The sequence below is a fragment of the Botryllus schlosseri genome, chromosome 1 (genome assembly GCF_051294905.1).
Source record: "Botryllus schlosseri isolate E-star chromosome 1, Bs_hap1, whole genome shotgun sequence".
In the NCBI taxonomy this organism is placed as follows: Eukaryota; Metazoa; Chordata; class Ascidiacea; order Stolidobranchia; family Styelidae; genus Botryllus; species Botryllus schlosseri.
The window spans coordinates 4608906-4618504 of record NC_137236.1 but is presented as its reverse complement, the minus strand read 5'-3'; the positions used below and the strand labels follow the sequence as shown (position 1 = coordinate 4618504).

General features: G+C 38.6%; 2 protein-coding genes and 2 long non-coding RNA genes across 7 annotated transcripts in view; 2 read left to right on the top strand and 2 right to left on the bottom strand.

Moving 5' to 3' along the window:
• LOC145446510 (uncharacterized) overlaps window positions 1-1758 on the bottom strand; it is a 60776-nt gene extending 59018 nt beyond the window's left edge. For both annotated transcript variants that reach the window (XR_013917319.1, XR_013917301.1), the window contains exons 1-2: window positions 1607-1758; window positions 722-845 (exon numbers count right to left, since the gene is read on the bottom strand). This is a non-coding gene — a long non-coding RNA (uncharacterized LOC145446510). The remainder of the gene's footprint in view (window positions 1-721; window positions 846-1606) is intronic.
• LOC145443231 (serine/threonine-protein kinase PLK1-like) overlaps window positions 1-9599 on the top strand; it is a 430606-nt gene that overhangs the window by 94679 nt on the left and 326328 nt on the right. The window lies entirely within an intron of this gene.
• Window positions 1-9599, top strand: part of LOC145436146 (serine/threonine-protein kinase PLK1-like) — a 992061-nt gene that overhangs the window by 718208 nt on the left and 264254 nt on the right. The window lies entirely within an intron of this gene.
• Window positions 5683-8079, bottom strand: LOC145450583 (uncharacterized). Of its 2 annotated transcripts, none has more exons than XR_013918541.1 (2): window positions 6991-8079; window positions 5683-5851 (listed from the first exon to the last, which is right to left on the bottom strand). It is a non-coding gene; the product is annotated as an uncharacterized LOC145450583 (long non-coding RNA). The 2 variants fall into 2 exon arrangements; XR_013918554.1 differs by having other exon boundaries at window positions 7001-8079.

The window sequence follows — 9599 nt, the reverse complement described above, 5'->3', positions numbered from 1 at the left end:
TATAAGGATAAACCTATTTGTAGAATTGATCAACTAGAAAATTTTCAGCTTTTCCAAATTTGATTACGAATGAAATCACAGCTGATAAGTTTTTTTTATTAATACTAGAGTTAAATTAGAATTATAGATAGACAGCTTTTCCAAATCAGAAAATTACAATGAAAGCAATTCTCCCTCTACATTTTGACGAGTCTGCGCACACTCATAAACCCACTGCTCAGACCCTTGGACAATATTGCGTAACGACTAACAACAAAAGGTCATCACTTCGAATTTTTTGTGCACAACATAGATTTTCTGTGCGTAGAGACCGTCTCATCACTGCAAATTTGCGCACGTGCGCAGCTTAGAGGGAACATTGAATGACAGCTACACAGTTTTTTATGAATTAGATTTGAATTTGAGTTAAAGCCAGATAGATTTTCTCCAAATCAGTGTAGAATGATAGCCACACAAATTTTTCAAAATTAGATTAGAATTACTGAATTGACAAAACCTTGGACATCGAATGAAGTCAAGTTCATATCCAATCGGAGTTCGTTCTCATCAGCATAAGAATGACAAGTGTCTGTACACCGAGCTTCGGTGGTTTCACACGATACAGTTCTCCTGTAGCAATTTCAGGAAAACCAGAAATTAGAATATTGAGAGCATAGAGAAATTTGACAAATTAGGTTAGAATTAGATTACAGCCTCGCTCTATTTAGTTTTATTAGACAACCTTGATACCTCTGTGAATGATCTTACAATCGTGAAGATAACAACGTTAATCAGAATCTGTCGCATGCAATAACGAGTCTCTGCTTCTGTGATGACGCGTCTTTTTTGTAAACTTCCATTAGCGACTGAAAACATAAATTAAAGGTAACTGGATTGACAGTATGAAAACAACAAAATTATTTGTTGGGAACATCTAAATCAGGGGTTCCCAACCTTTTTGACTTGGCGGCCCTGTAAAATTTGACAACAAATATTTTGAACCGATAAACCTTCCTAATTCTAAATTTCATTTCATGATGCCTCTTTGATATCTGACTTGATATATGTAGGGCTGTCAAAAATCGAGTATATGGGTGATTTGAAATTGAATCAAGTATTAGTGTTTGAGTAGTGCTTATTATGATGTCATACCAGTGTTGATGATGTGGAAAGTTAAAATATGTAGATCACTTTTCACATTACTACAAGAAATATAATGCCGGTCCTGCATCACATTAAAGACCATTTGGATCCTTTGAGCACACCTATTTCATTGCGCTTTTCGACAATGCTGTCGGTTGATCAGGACTTCACAGTTGTGTGATTTCAACTTGTATTTGTGCATACTTGTACTAGATGTTAAGTATGTTGCGATACAACCAATGTAGGTTTACAGCTTCGCACAGTGGATATGAGTATGGAAGCGATCATTTTCATTTTCATTTTTCATTTTCATTTTCAACTCTGAATGATAAGGAGCGCAGGATTTCGTGATGGAACGGATCGTTTCTCACCATTCAACTGGAGTCAAGAAAAATAATGCTCGATTCTTCAGCTGACACGACAGTCATGAAAAGTATGAAATCTATTTAAAATGAGATAAATTACTGATTACATAAATACCTACCCAGAATTGTTGCAGACTTCACAGTTGGATTGGTATGCATCAATTTCTTGAGCTGAGCTTCCAATTTTGCCACATGAAAGTCCGATGATTCGTTACTGCATATGATGGTCACGGCTTACTTGTCACATATGTGCATCCATGACTCTGTGTTGGTAACACCTGTCAATTAAAGAAATACAGCCTTGGAATAACAGCACTGCAAATGTGACGTGGACTGGAAAAATTCATTTTCTTTGCTAACGCATAATATGTTACAAGGTGGATTAGTAGGTTTTATGACCTCATAAAAAGACATAATCTATACTCAGCAGAAATCGAATTCGCACAGCTTATTGGCAGGATGCGGCTACAAGAACATCCCTACTCAGGGATTATACACCATTAATCTTTTCAAATAATTGTCAACTGCAATAACTTCGCTTCTACCGGCTGTGTGAGCAAAAACTGTCAAACATCATTCTTAACTTGACAGCTCAACTCAACAATTCCATGGGGTTAAGTGTAAAATTTGGAACTCAATTTTTATTATTTTGAATAAATTTAAAAATTACAATTGGCTCAGCCGCGGCTTCGGCTGGTTGGAATTGAGCCAAATTTGGTGTGCAGACAATTTATTCAGTGAATATCCGGAATCCAAAAAAAAGTTATTTTTGAATAAACCTACTGTCTACTATGGCAGCCCTGAAACGTCAATTGGCCGTATTACAGCATACAAAACATGCAGTACAAATCTACGCAAGTTAATGGAAATGACATTTCGGTGAAGTTGTGATCATCACACAGGTTTGCCACAAGATGCGATGAAATAGATGCGGTCCAAAAAATATAAATCACCTTCAATGTGATCCAGAATTACAGATCTGGCATTATATTATTTGTGGTCGCGTAAAATGTACGTATCTGTACTTTCCACATCATTCATACTGTTATGACGTCATATTGAGTGATACTCAAATAGAGGTCTCAAAAATCTACGGGATTTTGATTCAAATCACTCCGGTGCTCGAATTTTCCCAGACCTACCCCTAAGTCCCTCGCGATTCTCTTTTAATAAACTTCCACATGAATGTTCTTATATACTCACAAAACACAGCCCAGCGGCCAGGTCTCCACATCGAAACTGTGTCCACTCTTTCCGATAACTTGCGGGGCAATATAGTTTGGGTGCGGCAAAAAGTTTTTTGTTTGGCTGACAAAGTCTACTTAGGTTGCCAGGATGAAATCTCGTCGAAATCTTCATCCCTCAACTCCATGTTGTTCAGCGAATAGATTCCAAGCTGTCAATACCAATTTCATATTCAATTACACAAGTATACAGATTTGTACGACCTTCCAATCTAGTTGATTATTGGTCCACAAAACACTGCCATTTTGAGGAGTTCAGGTTTTAGTTGCGTAATATAAAAGTAAGTTGTTCTAGTTGCAGTTGCAGATCTGGAATAGCAGTGTTTCTACTTCAAGTTGTGCATTTAAAAAATGTAGTTGCCGACAACTAGAAAACGTGTCGTCATGATACCGGTGTCCAGCTGCATGATTTTTTGCAGCCTTCGCTAGCTCAGAGCAGGGTTGTGATCAAGTCATAAAGTTCCGAGTCACAAGTCAATCTCACTTTTATAGTTTTGACTCGAGTCAAGCCGAGTATTTCCAATTCACCACCGAGTCTAGTCCATGTGCAAGCCCGCTAGTAGAGAGTGGAATATGGGTCATTGTTTTGACTCGAGTCCAAGTCATTATGTTCACTGTTCAGTTATCATTCCAATCTGGTTCAATTCACTTTTTCCAACTCTCCTCGAGTGATATAGAATGCTCGCACTCATAATATCGTTATTTTCCTCAGTTTAACAGTTTCTGGAGGGGCGTAGCCAGCCGAAAAAAAACGGGGGATATTTATTAAAACGGGGGATATTTTTTGAAAAGACGATATTCGTTATGCTAACCACTTTATTGCGGTTTAGTACACACAAATGCCGATACAACAAGGGTAAGATAATCTAGTTTGTGTTTACGTCTTTATACACATGAACATTTGCCAATTATCTTAAAATATAGCTCTATTATGCGCAGTCGCATGCTACAGTAACAAACAGAAGGCGCTTTTCCCTTGCGCGCCACTATTTGCCGACAGCGAGTTTCATGCGCGCGGATTTTAATACAAAGCGCGCTCGAATCATGACTCAACGCAGCAGGTGATCGACGATCACCTCGCAAATCACAATGTATCAGATCAGATGGAAGTAGCAAACAAATTTCGATGACAGCGAGGTATCTTGACCTTAATTACCAAAGCGAGGATGTAATCACGAAAGTGCGCGCAGATCATATTACAACACAGTGGAAGATCTCTCCATTTTGCGCTCAAAGACGAACACTCGAACAGTGAAGATACGCAAATGAATTATAGTCTGTTGCCGTTTGATACAAACAATCTGGATTCATTTTGTTTTAAATCAATATGATTTTGACTGTCTGCCAAGATGGTGTGTGGAGATGGTAAAGACTAATTACCGCTCGAGCTTGTGCTTGCATCACGTGAATAACAGTGGCCTGGCGCAGGCTTAGGCTCGCGATCAAAATGCATTCCTAAACGCGTTTGCGGTGTAGAAGTGACAATTGCGAATTGTCGAGGCCAAGACTATAACTTCTGGTTATTACAATAGCACATCGAGTAGCACTATCACGCGCCGCGAGTCACAGAGCGGCCTAATTTTCCTAGCCTCCAATGTTTTACTACTAGCCAAGCGCGTTATGATAGGACAGTCAGCAGATGTGCCAGAGGCCTGAGACACGAAACGGCTGGAGATCTGGAAACCCACACACAACAACCGAACTAAATGATCGCAAATTGGATCAATACATAATAGATTCCATACAGAACATTTGATTAGTACGATCTGTTTTGGTACTGTAGGGATCTGCTATCTCTAATGATTCAAGCCTAGCGCGCATGTTCTAAACGTTTGTTGACAATAGACTGTCAAACACGAAAACCAACTCGCGCGGTATCGAAATTTCAATGCGAGTGTTATTGTTACTGTGACTTCTGGTTCTGTAACTGGATAATATCGTTCAGATGAGACGGGAGAGCCATGTGAGATGCGTTTTTCGGGCTTCCGTAGACGAGAGAACAATATGAGAAAAAGGCATCACCGCAATGCATTGATCGATGGCGTGATGATGCCGCGCGGCAATAGACACTTACGTGACCTTTGACACGATCCAATCAGGTTGCAGCAGGATGTAAACAAAGAACGAGGCCGGGCATGCTTACTATGAGCGCTTATGGAAAAGGGTTGAAAAATGAAGGTTTTTAGCAAAATTACATTGAATTGGGAATAGCTGACTTTGGTGAATGGTAATAACGTAGAGCTAGTATGTATTTGCAGTGTTCTAACCTACAATAAACATGAATGGTGGCAAGCACTCGTCAGCATGGTATGTCCAAATAAATGGATTTCTGACAACTTTTCGGATGAAGCAACTATTGCTGTATTATCCTTAGTCGTATACTATAGGACTGTCGTACCGAATAGCATGTATTAGATTAATCTTGAGTGAGGATATGTGGGGTATTCATTATGTGGGCTTTGCGTTATCTGCGTTCTATTTATGGAATCGTATATAGTACAGTCTACAGTCTGCATCATTATATAGAAAATTACTGTTACACTGGACACTTGTCTGCATATTTAATGATCATATTAATATGATAGGCAATATGATCCGTTCCCAGCTGAAATTGTCATTTTTTTGTTCTAGCTCGTGTATTGAATCAATCAGGACAAATGCCGGATAAACACTGTGCTAATAGCCTGTGTAACTTGGAGATGACTACTCAGACCGTTCCTGGTGTGCGCTTGTACCTTTCCCAGAGCCAATAACATGCATGGAAGAATGTAAAATCTGGATAAAGGCATGTGGACTTCCTTGTAGTCATCTGAATTCTCATTTTATTAATAAAATGACATATCTATTATTGTACCAAAAATATTGAATCGTGACATAATTAAGATGAAATAATTCTGTATTTCAGAATGAGTCTAATCTGAAATGCAGTCACACTTGACGCCACAATCGACTTGGTGTGTGTCTCGTTTTATTCCACAGTTTTGCTGCATGATGGTGTGGGTTGAAATTGTTGAGAGCAATATATTCAATAATGAGATGAATAGTTGAAATTGGTAGCGGTGATACGTTGCATGAGTCTGACGAGTACGCCTTGATAGGTGCCTGCACAGCAGTGTTGCTCTGTAAAATAAACATATTATATATTTTGTGCAGGCTTGATGGATATCTTTAATGAAGCTGCAGAAAGAGGAAGTTGATGGATAAAACGCAAGAAAATCAAATTTCTGGAAGAAGTAGAAGCACAAAACAGGAAACTAGTCCAGGAAAATTACAAATTGACGGACAATTATTGCTAGTGAAGTTCAGTTCTCAGAGGAGCATCATAATGTCAAAAGATGCGGAGAAGCTGAAATTTCATGCTAGACTACAATAAATTATTTCTGAATTGTCCGACTTATCCTACTGACATCAAATTTATAGTATTGCTGTAAGCATAGTATTAAACCGTATGTAACTGCTTCATTAAATTTCGATTTGGCCATGTAGATATGTGGTTCTTAAAAATGCACCATTTGCATTCATTCATGATTTCTCAAAACTAGAATGATTACTGACTGTCAATAGATTACATACAACTTTGAAAGGATTGATGGATTGTTGTGCACTTACTTTTGTGTAGGAACTGTTCACAGGGACCATTTCAGATCGAAATATTAGTGAAATATGTGGGTTCGACAAGAAATGTGAGAAAATGATGGAGTTCAGCTATGGTGAACCAGGAAATGCTATCATGGCAGAAAAAGGATTCACCATTGAGTCTGAAATCAAGAAATTGAATCTAGATTTAAATATTCCTGCACATGATTTGTATGCCTGAGCCAGACTGTTCCACAACAAGAAAGATGGTGGGACAGCGTATTCATATTGAACAGCTGATCGGAAGAATCAACAAGTATAAAATTTTGTCTGGTGTCGTACTATGCAGCATTGTGTATCAACTAACCAAATATGGACTAATTGCTTACTCTAATTCAAGATTGAAAATTAAAAATGAATGATACAACATATTCAGCAATTGTGAAAATTCAGTTCCATTGTGAATATCGTAATGCCTAATAGCATGCTATGGATCGTAATTGTGCGGTGCCATGGTCTATGTGTACCAACAGTGCATGTCTATTCATACTATAATCCAGTGGTGCGCATTGAAGCTCATTTAGATGCCCAATTTGTTGAATGAACAATTCTCCAGGTGAAAATGTTCCAGGATTATTTGTGTTTGGTGGAATGTTATAAAACTGAAGACACCAGATACGCACCAAAATCTACCTTGAGGCAGGAGTTGATCGGTTGCGAGTACGGTCGAGAGATGGTTTGTCAATCACGATCGAGCTCACTGATGCCGATGCAAATCACAATGCAGTCCTTGTAGCTTTAGGTGCTGGATTGTCTTAATCAATGCATATGCATGAGAGCATATATCAGAACCTAATGTGAAAATAAATCATGGTTACAATATCTATTGCAGGAGTCTCTGACAAAATGTCTTTTTCCTTACTTACCCTGTCTTACAAGTGCAAGACGAATCAATAATGGATTTTATGAGAATGTGTATTTCCATTGAGTGTGATATCTCTCTTTTCCGCAAGTTGCGATAACATTGGCTGTTCACTAGAATAACCCTTCAACAAAGAGTGACTTGTCTCCTCAATCTTTGTCCCTAAGTCGTGTGCATAGCGCTCCATGAAATACTTCGTAGCTTTCTCCGCGGTGTTAGAAGATGCTGTTCCACTCAAATCCAGAAATTCGATAGAATCTCCATAGCTTTCAAGTTTCATAATCAATACACTAAAATTGTGATGTGTGGCAGAAGCTGTATTTTATAGCATATATTTCTGAACATGAGATATGCTTGAAAATTTTGCTCCAGACCTGGAGCCTATGAAATCGTCAACATATGCATTACCACAATCCTATAGTATAGTATACAACAATCGTCGCTTAATCCGAAAAGTTGTCAAAAATCCATGCATTTGGACACAGCACGCTGATGCGTACTTGCCACCATTCATGTTCATCCTAGACTGAAAGCTGCAACTACATACTAGCTCTACGCTATTAGTATTCATTAAGGCCAGTCATCCCCAATTCAACGTAATTTTGCTTAAAACCTTCATTTTTCAACCTTTTTCCATAAGAGCTCATAGTAAGCTTGCCCGGCCTTGTTCTTTGTTTACATCCTGCTGCAACCTGATTGGTTCGTGTCAAAGGTCACGTAAGTGTCTATTAGGGGATTATCGAATTAGAACAAGAAATATTAGATCAATGGAAATATACGTAAGACGGGGGGTATTTCGAGCTTGGAAACGGGGGGTATCGGACACCGATTATCCCCCCCTGTCTACGCCACTGTACTGGCCCTATTTTCAAGCACCAGGACTGATATACGAAATACCAATCATGTGTTGACTTACTATTCTTCGAAGCTACAGTGACAGTCCTAGTCTCGAGTCACATGACTAGAGTCCAGTCATTTTACTCATTTGAAGAAATGACACGAGACAAGCCGAGTCATAAAATAATCGCGACTTGAGTTTGAATCGAGTCAAGTCATGACTTGAGTCATTACAACCCAGGCTCAGAGTGATCACGCTAAACAGTGGTATAGGCAGGGCTGAGGATTGAGGGTCGAAACCAATCCCATTTCAAACTCGAAACCCCGTCAATTTGAGATAGCAATTCTATCTTCGATATTTCTCAGCGCATTTGTAATTTAGTAACCAAACAGCCATTAGTGAGTTGCGTATAACTTTGTTAGTAGCGGATTTTCAATGTTCGTTGGTTATGTAGGGAATTTGGAAAAGTGAGCAGGTCTAATTCTTGTTGCGCATGTTGAAAATCCAGTAGTTGCTCCAAGTCCGCTTTCAAGAGCTTGTAGCGCCATCAATCATTTTACCTTAGTGGTACATAATGTGCATAGTTTTATCCACAAATTGACAAACCAATGATCGGTCGGCTCTGGTTCATGACATAATTTTCGAAGATTATTTACAAATGCACTACTGCTTACAATGTTACCTTGATATCTCTGTGAATGATTTTACAATTGTGACGATAAACAACTCCAAGCAGAATCCGTTGCGTGCGATAACGGGTCTCTGGTTCTGTGATGGAACGTTTTCTTTTGAAAACTTCCATCAGCGACTGACAACAAAAATCAATGGTAATTGGTTTGCTGGAATGAGAAAAAAGTATAATTTGTTGGACACACCTAAATCAGTGGTTCTCAACCTTTCCGAGTTTGAGGGACCGTCAAATTTGTTTTTGCAGACCGATGAACCTTCCAAACTATAAACCTTATTTAATATTTGCTCTTTGAAATCGAACATGTAATAAATCAGGCTGGCTAAAACAGAGCGTGTGACTGATTTGATTCTGAATCGAGTAATGAGTTTCAGTCACTCGTGTAAGCAACACCACAAAGAATATAATGCCGATTCTAGTCACATTATAAAGATTATTTGGCACTTTTATGACCATACCTATTCCATCACACTTTGTGACAATGCTTTAGGTTGATCACGACTACTCGGGAATGCCATTCCAACGTACGCGAGTAGCTTTGTACCATATGTTTTGTATGCTGCTATACGACCAATCAAGGTTTACAGCTTTTCACAGTGAGAAATATGATCCAAAATATAATTCCTATTGGTTTAGTTCAGCTTATTGTTAATATAATTTTTCCCTTTCGTGGCATGGAGCGTATATTATCGGCACTCGAAACAATCATTTCCGACTACTCGACTCAAATTATCAGAATTGATACTCGATTCAGATTTGAGTCCTCAAATCATTGTGCTCAGCCCTAGAAATCACAATGGTGCAACCAGAAAAATGTCAAATCCATTATCCAAACTAGATTAGA